Genomic DNA, 14831 nt, shown 5'->3' on the forward strand with positions numbered 1-14831 from the left:
AACAAGTTCAATCACATATTTTCGAAAACGAGAACACGAAGCCATTTTAGAAGAGTTTACGTATACGTTTGTGTATTTGTTTCCTTCCATCTGGCAAATTCCCTCCCAAGACAGAGCGCTGAAGCCCAAGGGAGGAAGTTTTTGCATTCAGCCACCTCTGAGAACCACCCTCCTGAAACAGGACTGCCCTCAGTCCCCCGTAGCTAGAGCGTACGCACACACTGCTCCTAACAGCACAGGAGATCAGAGAAGATGCTGTTGCTTTTGATGGCACACAAGGGACAACAGGACCCTCTGCTGTCTACAAACCTCAAGCGTGGCTGGTTGCAGCACATTGTGGAGGCAGCTCTGCGGGTTTGCATGGTGCTAAAACCCCAACGTCCAGCCACAGCATGTTTCAAGCCTTCCTCACCCCTGAATTCTGTTTGAAGGGGCTCTGCAGAGGAAGGGTATCACCACAGGCTTCAGACCCACAAACACACCTGCACACAGGCCCCCTTCCACACCTGAGCACCTCAGTAAGATGCCTCATGGAGCAAAGCCATCATGTGTGCAAGCTTGAGGCTGAGGATGTCAGAAAGGCACCACTGGATGTGCTCTTCTGTCTGCATTTGTTTGGAGCCTCAGGACACCTTCAGACTTGTGCTGCTGCTTCTTGTGTTGAACCGAACCTAAGAGCTTACACAGTCAGTCATCCCACAGCAAAACCGGGCAGGAACAGGAAGGCAAAGGACACTAACTTATTAAATCTCTCCAACCACAGCCCTAGAGCATATTTAATTAAGTCCTGATACAGAAAGTGCTGCAAAGACCAGAAACCTGGAAAATCACAGGGGGAAACAAAGAAGAGCTACACCAGGAGCAGCCAGACTGGCTGATGGCCAGGGCACAGTCCAGCCCAGGTATCAGCTCCAGTAATGGCCACCATCAACACAGACAGCAAAAAAACCACCAGAGAGAGATGTGAAGCAATCATCCTTTCAAGGAAAAAGGTCCTTGGCCCACGAAGGCCTGAGACTGTCACTTGCTCTGACAGTACCCACCCTCTCCAGCACTCCCACCCCAGCACTGAGCACAGTGATGCTCCTTACCCGCACAACTCCAGTCCAGGATATTTTCTCATCTCTCACCTATAGAAAGCTTTAGCTGGGTCCACAAACATTTAATGAAGTATTTTACAACCCAATCGCCTCTGAGTGCCACAAGCCCCTTGCTGCAGCCACACGTGCTTTAGCTTTGCATTTGGTCTGCGTGCGCTGAAGGGGCCCTGCCATGGGCTCTGCGCCCCGTGTCCTGCACAAGGTCCTGACGGGAGATGGTGGCTTTTCCCTGCGCACTGGACTCTGCCTGGTACAACAAAAGGCACCTCAGGTGCTGTCACAACACAACACAAATAAACAGGATAAAAGCCCAGCGACAGCAGATGCCAACAAATCATAGAATGGTTTGGGTTAGGAAGGACCTTAAAGATCACTACCCCCCTGTCCAGACAGGCTTTAAAGTTAACGTAGCCCTAAAGAAAATCAAAACTCTGTCTCGTCCAGAGAGCTTCCCCTCTGCTTCACACAGCCACATAGCCAAAGCAGTGACTCCAATATCAAAGAACAAAACCAAGTGACCAGGCAAAAAACAAACCTCTCAGCAGACGGGCAGCACGCTGGTGTCTTCATTCAGCCCACGCCCGGGGCGAAACAATAACAGTTTTTCTCTCACCCAATGTCCCTTCCCTGACTGAGGAAGGGAATTGGGAAAAGGAGGGAGACTCATGGGCTAAAGTTGAACAGATTTAATAAAATCAAGACACCAATATCAACCATAACACCAAACACACAAAATTATACTTAGCTACAGAGTTGCAGCAGGTTGTTCCAGGAATAGCGATCGTTGGGAATGAGAAAAAGGGAGGCGAGAAGAGCAAGAAGAGCCCCACTCCTCCCCAGCAGCTTTCCCGTCTGTAGTGAACTGGATGTTAACGCTACAGAACACACCTGTGGGCCAGCCTGGGGCAGCTGCCCTGGGTTTAACTGCTAATGGCCCTGATCACCATGGCTGGCCACCAACTGAAACAAAAATCTAACAGAAACTTGATTCTATGAATTTTATGCCATGAAACCAGGACAACCGGCCACACCAAGCACCCTCCCGCCCCCTCCGTGGCTCGCTCTCGCCCCAGCCCAGTTGTTCCCCCTCGATTCCCCATCCCACAAGGAGGATGCAGGGCAGCGTGTCCCTGCCCGCAGCTGCTCCTTGTCCCACGGCCAGCCCTTGTGCAGAGGAGCATCAGGGGTGGACACGGCCAGGGGCCAGTGTTCCTTTCACAAACCAACCGGAGATTTGGTTGCTAGGTCGTGAGTTTATCCACGAGGCTCTAAGTCTGAGAGGCTTGGCCCTGCCCGGAGCCAGAACACATGTTTGTGGGATATACAAACTGCTTGAAATAGAGGCCACAGAGGACCCATTAGAAATTCAATATTAGCTTTGTAAAATTGCTAATAATTAGCTACAGCTCTTTTCTCCATCACAGCAGCTGGTGACATGAAAGTGATTAAGTTTCTAATGAATAGATTAGGGTTACTGAATATATTAAATAACAAGGTTTTTAATCAACTGTTTATCGATTCCAGCAAGACAGTTCTGACAGAAAAAAACCCACTGGGTAGTAGTGGAATTTATTTATGGGCTAGTGTTCTACATCAGAAATAATTAAAAATAGATTATTTTTCACCAAATCTAGAGCTTTTTTCTCTTTGAGGCAGCTCAATATGGATTAAATTAACTGCAAATAATAAACTAAGGGAGACTTGAAAGCTAAATTCAGAGTGGAGAGGTGCTCACGGCTTGGCAGTTAATCTTTGCTTTCAGTTGTTGTGGCAAAACCAGCCACGTATTTATTGTCTGGTTTTAGCTGGGAGAGACAAAAGGTTGGATATCTTGGGCAAGAGGTTTCTGAGACACCATCCCTATTGTCCACCCTCATGGGAAGGACGCATAAGGACCCCATCACAAAAAACATCTGGAGGTAGGATGGTGTTAACTACTAACCAGAAGGCAAACCTTTATTCACAACAACCTCCTTTATATGGGAAGAACTAAAAGTATTTTCCACCCAGGTGTAGTACACAGCTACTAACACTACAGGCTCTCAAAGGGCAGCTGGGGTCTGCGCCCCAGTGTCACCCTGGTGTCACGGTCTGTGCCCAGCGCCACAGGCAGCCACGTGCCTCTGGCTGGGAGGGTGAAGGGGAGGACACGAACATGCATCTTCTCTGAGCAGGGTCCCATCAGGACACTCACAGTGCAGCATCTCCCCATCCCTGTGACCCTCCGTGCCAGATGCAGGTGGGGAGCGGGGCTGGGGACCCCCACAGCCCATGGGGTGCAGGGTAAGGGCTGCGAGATGGGGCTCTGGGGTGCCCATGGCTTCTGAGCGGTACTACTATTGCCCCATAGCCAGGAGGGAGAGCTCTCCCCTCCCCTGCTCCAAGGGTATCTCCCCATCACTCAACCCATTAACTGGTGTTTATATGCATTTTCTCCCCTGCCGTTCCCCTCCTTTCTCAGCTCCCTGGGTGCCACGGGGAGCAGGGCCAGTGCGCTCCCAGAGCACTCCTCTTCCCCTAGGAAATTCCTGGGGAAACAAGCAAGAGCCCGGAGCCCTGACCCCTCCTTTTCAGATTAAGACAACAGTCCCACCTCACAGCCTGGTGCTCGGGTTATAGCGAACAAACCCCCGCAGAAAAACAGAGCTTTGCTGCTTGGCTGCACCCCTGCCCCTCGCTGGGTGTCAGGGGTTACATGTTGCAAAGCAAAAGGATCAGCCAGGGCATCACTCACAGCTGGAAAGGCCCCTCCGACCAGTGACAACGGCTTTGCGATAAAAAGCTGTGAACCTGCCAGTGCCATCTCATGTCCCAGCCCTTGCACATGAAGCTAAGGAACAATTTCTCTCTGCTCATTGGAGATCTTTCCAGTGCTGCTCATCGATCTCCAAGGCTGGCCAGGAGACAAGCAGCGCATTTCATGTTCTCTTTAAGCAGTTTCCATTTCTGCTCCTGTCAGGTTCAGAGGACCACGACTGCATCCCTTCATGCAACAGGATCCAGGATGTTCTGCGGTTTTAATTACCCACAGTGGAAACCAGCCGGAGGAAAAAGAAGAAACGTTTAGGAGCACTAACTTTTTCCATGGCTCCAAAGGGCCGAACAACTCTCTGCAGTATATATAGCTACCTAGGGGTCTATTATTTTATTAAGGAATATTTGAAGTGCTCCATGACATAAGCAGATCCATAATATATATATACACGCAGTACCTATGCATACGGAGCCATTTATAGAGCAAATCTTTCTAGCCCTGATAGTTTATAACGTAGAGGACCTTTAGCCCGGCATTGAACCAAAGCCAAGTGCTGCATGTGCTCTTTAAATCAATGTAATGCAGAGAAGACATTTTTCCTTGGAGCCCCAGTGGAAGCAGGATTCCATGGAAGGTTTTGCTCTCAAAATGGCAGCTGTTTGAAGCTGCCGTCCGGGTCTGGAGCAGTAAAAGTGGTGCCTGTAAAAAAAGGTCTTGGCGTGCAGAGGGCTGTTGAGGTAATCGGAGGGCCATGATAAATCAGATTATTGTGTTTGTGCATGGTGGGCTACAGGTTTACCTCTGCTGCACCCGTGGCATGGGCTGGCACACAGAGCCAGAGCACGTGAAGACAGGTTGGATCCGCGTGACTTTCGCAAGCAACACAACCATGCCCTGTGAGCGCCACAATCCCCTCCTGTTTTGTGTGTCCGCCCACTGCTAAGCCTTCCTTCCCTCAAGAAAGTCAGTATACAGAGAAAAATTAACACCAGATCGCTGACAATTAGGAAAAGCCACTAGGCTTTCCTGGCACTAATGTCACAGCTTTAAGATCAGACACCGAGATGTGATCTGTAATATTAATACCTATATATGAAACCAACACTGCAATTACACATTTATGCCACGTAAGGTGACCGGTAACCATGTATTTAGTCCTAGACTGTTAGATGCAAAGATCGTCTACATCCCAAAGCCCAAATGCAATTTGATCAAGTTTTTCCTTTTTTTTCATTCTGCTGAGTCTCAGTATCTAACTCTGAAATACAAGAGGGGTGACACAACCAACACTAGCCACGTCCCCCTTCAGGTGAACACACCCATAGCGCCTGCACGCTTGGGACAGTCTTACACACTCAGCCCCTCTTGCTGCAGCTCTTCATCTCAGTGCTCCTTCCAAGGCTGCTCTGTGCACATGTAAAAATATGTAAAAACCATAAAGCTCTGAGGACCAGTTATTTTAGCTCTGCTCACTGAAGTCTGTATTCACCTGCTAAAGACACATCTCTCGCTTTGTGCTAGGTGATGCTGGTTAAATTCAAGGAAAAGTCGCACTGCAGGAGAGATCAACTGCAGCAAGAACTTTCCTTTTTTATGCATACAAGATTTTAATGTAATTTGGAGTTTTCCTAAGTTTTTCTTGATCATGCCCTTCTGAGCAGGATACTTGGGGAAGACCCACCTCAGTCTTTTGCCCTCACCCCAACCAGGTGCCACTCAAGCACTCGCGCCTTGTAAGCACCAAAGGCAGCTTTTTGTTTGATTTTCCAGATAATTAACACCGAGACACCTGACCCCAGGATGGTGGAGATACCCCAGGAGACATGATGGGGTCTGACATACAGGAGTTCACAGCCACATATCAAACCACAATCAGATCTTTAAAGCTGTTTGCATTTACCACCACCCAACAGGGACTGCTCCACGCTGGCTTCTCATCTAAAGGGCTGGTGACTCAGTTGTATGGTTACATGTTTTCCTCAACTATTTTATTTCTTTAACTTACATGTTAACTGCAGTCCAGTTCAGCATGCTGTCTCGCTGTGTCTATACAGGGATTTTCCTTAGTATCCAGGTACAAACCAGCAGTCTCCGCAGCCATCCAAGCACACCTCATCGGGACAGTTACATTTACTTGCTCCTGAGGCTCTAATTCAGCAAAGCCTTTGGGCTTTTTTGACACACATTTTCAGCGGGCTACCCCGACCCCTCCTGGCTTGGATGCTTTGGGAGGAAGGGGGGAAAGTCTGGAGCATGGTCCTGACAACTGGGATTCCCTGGGGGCTCCAGGGACATCTCTGGCTTGTGCTCCAATCTCAGATACACCCAGGACAGGGGAAGCTGGAGAGACGATTTAAAGCATGCTTTCCACACCACGACTGAAGAGCACTCTGAGCTGAACTACAGTTAAGGTCTAAGTGTGGAAAGCAGAAAAACTTCAACAGAAAATAGAACAAACCCCAGAGGAGGAGGCAGCATCTCCCTCGTGTGCCAGGATTGCTGCGGGAAGCAAGTCCCAGTTGGCATCAGCAGCACTGTGAAATAAATGAAGGCACCCTCAAGGCATCATTTTCCATCACAGCATCAGCCTTTTTTTTCCCCCTCTAAATCCCAGAGGCAAACCAGCTGAACAACACTGCAGCGAAAGCACTAACAGAAGCAGCATTTCATTTGTGCTTCCCCTGCAAGCCCTGAAAGTTGGTCTTTTTTATGACAAAATTAAGAATGCTTCCTCAGAGCCACTATCGCTATTGCTTGCACTTCTCCCGGTGCGTAGAAAGTGTCACAGGTAAAGAAACATACACCTTCCTAGTCTTCCTCTTTAAATATGTTTTTAACTTGCTCCTATGCTGAACTGGCCAGAGGAAAGTCAGGCTCACAGGCGTAATTCAACATGTGAGATAAATTGTACAAGCACGGAAATGGCGGCAGAACATTTAATAGGGAAAGGGAACATGGCCAAGGGCAGTGAAAAAGGGGGCCTGGGCTTTCCTGTGGTTGCATCGCAAAGACAGCAGTCCCTTCTCCTCCAAGCCTTACAAGACCAGATAACAGGGCCCACGACATTCTCAAGAGACACGCGTCAACCAAAAGCGCATCATTAATCTCCAGGCCTTTCACCTAAAGCACACTGCGTGGGGGCAAGTCTATGCCCTTGGGTCATGCTGATCATCTTGAAAACACACCCGCACACACCCTGCTCGCTCAGCACTGTGGTTTGAGAGCTGGGAGGCAGCACCGTGGGCTGAGGAAAGGCACATGCCCCCAGGCACTCAAACTTACCAGCCACTCCTGCAGAAATCCTCTCTGCCCCTTCTTATCATTCAAAAACTTGCACTCCAAGCTTAGTTCATCTTATGCTAGAGGGGCTGGTAACCAGAACGCGCTGGCAGGAGCACGCGGCTTCTTGAGCTAAGCAGCCACCTGGGAGAGCCTTGTTTCCAAGTGGTGGCTGGAAAACCAGCAGCGTGGAGCACCAGGAGAGGTATGTGGGGACCGCACACCCGAGTCTGGAAAGGGTCCCCAGCACGTTTCTGCAAGACCCAGCCATGCTGGCAGCTGACTACACCTTCCTGTTAAGTCCCTCAACCGCTGTATGGGGGCTGGACCAGAGGAGATGGCGTGCATCCTGACACGAGGGCACGTGAGCTATGGATTCAGCCTCTGAGGTTGTGGGGTCACTCCTGGAAACATCTGAGCTTCCAGTTGAGCTCGGCAGGAGTAGGTTAGATGGCAAAGACGCGCCACAGGAATCATCATTAAAAACAACCCTCTCCAACTCATTAGCCTCCCCTTCCTTTCTTTCACCGCTCCAGTTTGATGAGTCCCTGGGAAAGAGCAAGGTCAAAGATGAAGAAAGTAATAAATACTTTCAGGGAGACACTGCAGAGAGGCTGCATGGCAGAAAGACCACTACAACCAAATCCATCCTGGGCGTTCTCACCATCTGGAGCAGCATGCACTCAAATGCACTCCTTGCGGGGATCACCCCATCACCTTCAAGCTCAAGTTACAATTTATAATGCTGAAACTACAGGAAAATATAGTGACAAAGCTCTTCACAGAAGGCAGGCGTCCCTGGGTTGCCCTAGGATAACCTCCCGCTCTGCTTTTTTCTCCCCTCTCTGCAGTAACTGCAAGGTGCCAGACATGCATCCACAGGCACATCCCGCCACCGATGCACCCGGGTGCCCCTCCTCGCTCCAAGGAGATGCGATTGCACGGAGCCAAGGAGGGGTGCTCGAGGCTGCCCTTATCGCACTTCTTCCGCACGAATTCCAGAGAGCCTCTGGGAATTTGGGATTTGTCGGCATTTCCCATCTCACATTTCCTACTGGAAATCCCCCCAGCTGGCGAGATGCTGTAATAGGTACCATTTAGTGAGCTAATGAAATCCATATGTAATTGTCAGAAAGATAATTGACACATTAGGACTCAGAGGTTTGCATTTGGCCTTTTGCAGTTTCCATCTCAGGGCATGGCAGCTGCAGGGATGGCAAACAGGCAGCATTTAACAGCGTTGCATACGTGTCAGCTTTTCTCACCAGATTAAAAGTTCTACGTGCCTTAACGTGGCACAAAGGAGGCCACTCATCTCTCCTCCCTTGATGATACTACACTGTTGTTTTCTGTCTTCCTTTCTGGAAGATTTCCACTAGGAAAATGCTCTCAAGGAGCACCCTACCAACACGCTGTGCTGCTACATGGAGTTGAGTTAAACTGAAGTGGGGGGGGACGAGCAGACTGACACACACACTCAACTGTTCAAGCCACGACTGAACATCGCTGCCCTGCCTGCTGCTTGGTTAGCCTTGGGTAACCACCACAGAGCTGGACCTCAAACTTGAACATCTACAAAGTCGGGCAGAAGCAGATCTCCTCCTTCCTTATCATTTCCACGTGCAACTTAAGTTTAGATTATTCTGAATACTTTTATCAGCTGCAAAATTTGTCAATTCTCCATATGCTTTGGCCACACCATCAGTGACCTTTCTCCACCAGGAAAACCGACCGTTTATTTGCATCCTTTAGGCAGATACAAGCCTATGGAAGGACGTGCCTTCGTCTCCTACCATAACTTAGCCTAAGAGCCTTTGATGAGAAAACTCGACAAAAGCTTTTTGGAAATCCAAGTACGCTCTGCAGTCTGGATCGAGCTCGTGGTGGAAAACGGCCAAAAATGCAAATTCTAAGCAATCATCTAAAGTACATTTTCCACAGGTTAAGCATGAATGTCCCTTGGTAGAGGGGAAGCCAAACCTACCACATGGATCTTTGCATCCAAGCCTCTTGGTTCAGGCCAAGGTATGACTTTAAAGGAGATCCTCGGATTTTCTGTAGAAGCTTCGCAATGTGTGAATGCATATCCAGACAACCACAACACTTTGGGGCTACGATGCCATCTGGAAATCATTACAAAGCACAGACTTGCTCATGGGATTTCACGCACTTCCCGCCCGACATGGGAACAGCCTGTTCCTCATTGTTCGGCTGCTTCTGTTCCTCGACATATCAACTATAGACAGGAGAGACAGAGCAAGTGTCTCCATGCTGTGAGCTGCCTTTTTCTTCCTGCCCTTTTAAATCGCTGCTTTGTCCCCAGTTTCCAGTACAGTAACTCTCCCCACTGGTGTTTTGAGAGGACCATCCCTCCTGCCAGCGTAGGGCAATGCTCCACACTCAAGCATCCACAGCCCTCCGGGACTAGGGCAGTTTGCAAAGCTCTTGGCTGTGGCCTGAAACCAACTGGAATGGGGAGGTTTGGGTTTTTCAGGTCTTTTCATCATTGGTGGTTTTTTTTTCTTTTAAACACACTTTGCTGAGCACAGAACAACGCAGGAATAGCACAGAATATAAACTTCTTTTTCCAATTAATTTCATAAAGTAAACAGGATCCATACCTTTCCTGAGCTACCTCAGGGACTCTCTGGAGTGTCTCATATGTTCATATTTCAGCCTTCTTTCTGTCTGCATTTTATGCATTCTTCCTCCAAAAATTCTGGACTCCCTCTCCCCTCTGTTCCCTGCTTTTAGGCAGATTTTTACAGGCATATAGAGGCTTCAGACAAAACACACAGAGTCCTATCCTCCATTGCTATGTAGTTTTTGCAGCCATTTCCAGTATTGAAGAGCAAAATAAAACGTCACTAAGAACATTTCTGATTCAGACTCACTTTCTGCTAACTAAAGGAGACCGAAAAACGCTACTTTGCTGCATATTCTGACTAATTCTCCTGATTTGATCACGCATCTCGAAGGTGGAGAAGCAGCAGGTAATACATGTTCAAACAGCTTCGATAACTATCAGAAGACCTCCCAGGCCTGCACGGCAGAAGGCAAGTCTGACAAAGCAGGAACATCTGGATGTAGCCAGAGCAGTTTGTGCGTATTTACTGAACAAGCTTATTTACCATCTAATTGTTTCCAAGCAGTTTCATGTTCTTAATGTTGTGTCAAGAGCAAAGGCAACACACTCAACGTGTTTAATGACCAACTTAAAGCCCCAGTTACAAGAAGTCATGCGATGGCGTGAGAAATAACGCTGCTCTCAAGATTTCAGCCAAGCAGAGAATGCCTCCAAAGAACTTTCTGCAAAGGGGTGGATGGGTAAGAAGCTTGAAAACAGAGACAACAAATGCCCAGAAAACTGAGGACCAATTAAAGGAAGGAAATTATGTTTTTAAGAACTCATCATTATTCAACTAAACTCATGATTATGTTCTCATGAAGGAGGGCCCAACTCGTGCCATTGTGGAAGCAACTGCTCAGCCCCATATGCCACGCAGCTGTAGCCAGCTTGAGGCCAGGATGGGCTGATGGATTGACTGATGGATGGATGGATGGTGGGGCTGCTAACCTGCTGGTCCTGGAGCAAAAACACCCCAAACTTGCTAAAAATCAGCAAAACTTCAACATTTTTTCATTGACAGCCAAAGTGTTGCAAAGGAAGAAGAAAAAAAACACCACATTGTTTTTATTGCCTCTTGAATGTCAGCTGGCACACTCTGCCTTGGGATAATGCACCGTAATTATCTAGCGAGCCTTCCAAACACACTCTTCCAGTCTGCCGCATGTAGCATTTACAGTTGCTGTAATAACACAACAGACAGCCAAGAAGCATAGCACAAGCACACCTCTGACCTGCAAGTGACCTCCTAATTAGTGGATGCACAAGGTTAACGAATGGAGCGCTTCATACGGGGAGGCGTGTTAGCGGCATGAACTCCAACCTCAGTAAACTGGAAAATCTATGCCAGGAGGTGTTTACACATTCATTAGCGGCGTTGGCGAAACAAAACACAAGGAAAAGCCCCTTCCTGTTAATATTATGCTCAGAATAAAATGAGAGGTCTCTTTTTTTCTGCACGCAACAATTATTGCAGATGCTGAATCGTAACCATGGAATTAGGCGCTGTATTTGGAAACTGCACGCAATTAGCTCCTGGCTGGCCCCAGATGCTTTGCCAGGGTTTGTCTACCATCACTACTGAGTCACAAACCCCTTGTTTTATCCTTTGGTTGACAGTACAATTGTTCTGGATGCTCAAAATTACAACTGGATTAGCACTACCAGAGAGCTGGAAGCATTTGGACCTGGGTTCGGAGGGCACATCTGGCCCAACACAAGGGTGCAAGACTTGGACAGCCCCAAGCTCTCCGTTGGGGTCTGCTGCTCACCACAGGGTTGGCTGGAGCATCCCCCAGACTCAAGAGGCTGCATTTCCACCCTCGTTCTTCCTCTCCTCCCAGAGGGAGAATTATACCACAATAATCCAGAAAAGGGGCACATCTGACTTCTCCCCAGTGCTGACAGGGAGAGACAGCTAGGACTTAGGGACAACCCCAGTCACACAGCTGTAACACAAACCACCAAACCAGGAGCTTTGGTGTAAACAGGGTCAGATTTCCCCATTCGCCTGTCGGGTGCTCATACCAGGACAGAAAGAGAAGGTTGCTGTTGTCTCCAGTCAGATATATCAAAGCAGCTCCCAGCTCTGTAGTTGTAGTGGCAAATCAATAGCGGGGTTATTACTACAAACTGCTGATTCCAGTCTCCATCACACAATGACACGGGCATGTCCCAAAATGTACTCAATCCTCAGCTAAACCTCCTAAGGCATGATCTAAACCTGACAAGAAATATAACGGGTGAAAATTGCAGAGAAACTGATGGGAGCACAGGCGTCGCAGGCAGGACCCAGGGCTGTGCAATCACAGCAGGGCGCAGGGGTGATGGATGGAGCATGAGCAGTTCGTTATTAAAAAAAAAAGGAAACGGCTATTTTTGTCAAAAGAGTAATTTTGGTGGGAAAGCCCTTTTCTGACAGAATACCAAAAATCTGGAAGCTATTTTTATATTTTCGTTTTGAAGAAGAATAATCTAAACACTTCCAGCTCAATCAGTACAACCCCAATGGGCTCGAAGGATCTCCCACCTGGGAAAGGGAGTGTCAGCTCTGTTGACAAAACTGATTATCTCCAAGTTCTGCTCATAGCTTTTCCTATGGAAACAAGACATTTCTTGGGCAGCCTGTCACTCCCAGAGCTGCCTCAGTACTGCTGGAGAGTGACACAGCCCAGCCAGGGACCAGTGCCACATGTCCCCTACTGGGAGCACTGGCTACAACCTGCATTCTCCATCACTCCCGCAGCAAAGACGCAGAGGATGAGGAGGATTTCACATCACATCTCCCACTGAAGAATTCTCTCTTCTCTGGACAACATCGACTTCTTAGAGGAGAGAAAAAGAAAAGTCCAGTTTTCCTGGCAAACTCGTGGGCTCTATCTGATAAGTTGACCTCTCTCTGTCGCTGCCAAAGGAAGGGAAGACTTCCCATATTCGCCTCCTGCTTTAAGGGAGGCGAAGAGCAGAGCACTGCAGTTCAGACAGGTATTTCTCAGCTACATTTGGGAGCAAAGATTTCCTTTGATCCTTAGTCCAAGGAGGGATTTTCAGCAAAGCTGCTCCCTCCCAAGTTATTTGTGGTGAACATAATTCCCCTCCAGCTAACGCCCATCTGGGAAGCAGCCCCCGAACGGGCCCGCTCCTGGAGGCAACCGTCCACGAGGGAGTTTCCACATCATCCCCAGCCCAGCTAAGCAATGTGAAAAGCCAAAATAAAAGCAAGAGTGGGAATTTGTTTAGCAGTGAAGAAAACAACAAGTAGCCAGAGGCTGAGAAAAGAGAAATCAGAGCAGTGGAGAAGGAGGGGTGAGTGCCAGCACCGAGGGGATCGGGGCAGAGATACCCCAGCGCAGGTTGCTGCACTGATTTCAAACAGGGATAACGCAGCAGGGTGGGATTCCCTGGAGAGGCTGGAGTTCAAGGTGCCGGTAACTGTGGCTTGTTCACTCCACTCCAGCCTAGAAGCACAAAGCAGCCTCTACAGAAAAAGTAAAAAAAGAAAAAAAAAAAAGCAGCTTTTTCCCTCCTATTGGAAGATGAGGGGATTTTTGCTCTAATCCCTAAACAAACACATTTAATGCCATTAAACACTCTGGCATTACTGAAACATATCGTTCTCATGCTGCTGCATGCAGCGCCCAGGCTGGATTTCAGAGAGCTGAGCTCCTGCGATCACGTTGCACTCACAACCTGCCCCCGTGAGAAAACTACTCCTTTGTCACCGTTCACTAGGAATAGGAGGGAATTAGGGAGTTAACTGTAGGGAAATGGATAGTTTGGAAGATTTTATGGCCTAATATCTATAATTAATTTCAAAGAGCCGGTGCAAATCTCAAAACAAACCAGTTCTCGTTTCTCATCTCGTTCTACAATCTTCCTCTTCTTTATCCCAGTTTGCCTCTACTCTTCTTCACGACAATTAGCAGAGCTCAGAAAGAAGCATCTCTTCTCTTGCAGAGCAATGGGGTGAGGGGAGCAAAGGGAAAAGAAGGATGACAGCTGGGCAGGATATTTCCCAGCTCCTGACACTCCAATACAAAATATTTTTTCCCTCTCATCTTAAAACTGTAGAAGACATACAAAAAAAAATCCCAAACCTCTACAAAGTTGCATGAGCCAACATCAACTGAATCAAGCAGATGTCAATATGTTTTTTTTCAACAGAAACCAAAACAGTTTGTTTCTTCTCTTTCCTTTTTTTTTTTTTTAAATCAGTAGACAGATTAACCTGGATTTTTTTTTTTATTGCAGATTATGGATAATTCCAGATCAACACAGCATTTGTATGAAAAAAGTCATTGCTGGAGCTGGGAGCATTTAATTCTGTAACATTATAAAAGTCAAATTATCCCTTGAAATGATCCCTTTCTCATTAAGGGCTATTTGAAAAACTGGATTTCTCAAGCCTTACATTTCCCAGACATTCCTGACCAGCTCCTTTCTGGGTTACATGGATAGACATGATTATGTGGTTAGGAATTCAAATCACCGATATGATGAGTTGGACAGGGGTGGCCCAGCTCCAGCATGTACTCAGAGCCTGCTACCACCCGACTGCTGCACTGTAGCCTTAGGGCAAGATGAGCTCTGCAGATGCTCATCCTTTGCCCATCACTGTGGTAGGTCTTTTCCAGGCTCCAGGTGAACCAGATAATATTCACAGCAATAAATACTTGCAAAAAAAACAGTTTTGGAAACCATCTAAAATCACATTTTTCTAGGCTTAATGCAATGCCTCTGCACAAAGGGCATCTCCCACCCCAGCTCCTCCCTTGACACCTTTCTCTGAAGCACACGGCTGCGCTAAGACATGGGTATGGATCCACTTGGACAATTCCTGTCTTCCCATGAAGGCTGATAGGACAAACAACGCACTGCAGCTAACCCTCCACGGAAGCAGCAATAAGGATGGGACCAGCCTAGTTCATGAAGACTGCACCCATCTCACACCCTCCTCCTCCTGCAGTCTTTCTTCCTCGCAAAATACCACCTCCAGCTGCTCAGCAGCCACAATCCCCTCCCTGATTTCAACAGTACAACCAGTGTGAACAGCAATTCTTTCCTGGTCAGA

The sequence above is a fragment of the Nyctibius grandis genome, chromosome 15 (assembly GCF_013368605.1).
Source record: "Nyctibius grandis isolate bNycGra1 chromosome 15, bNycGra1.pri, whole genome shotgun sequence".
Taxonomy (NCBI): domain Eukaryota; kingdom Metazoa; phylum Chordata; class Aves; order Nyctibiiformes; family Nyctibiidae; genus Nyctibius; species Nyctibius grandis.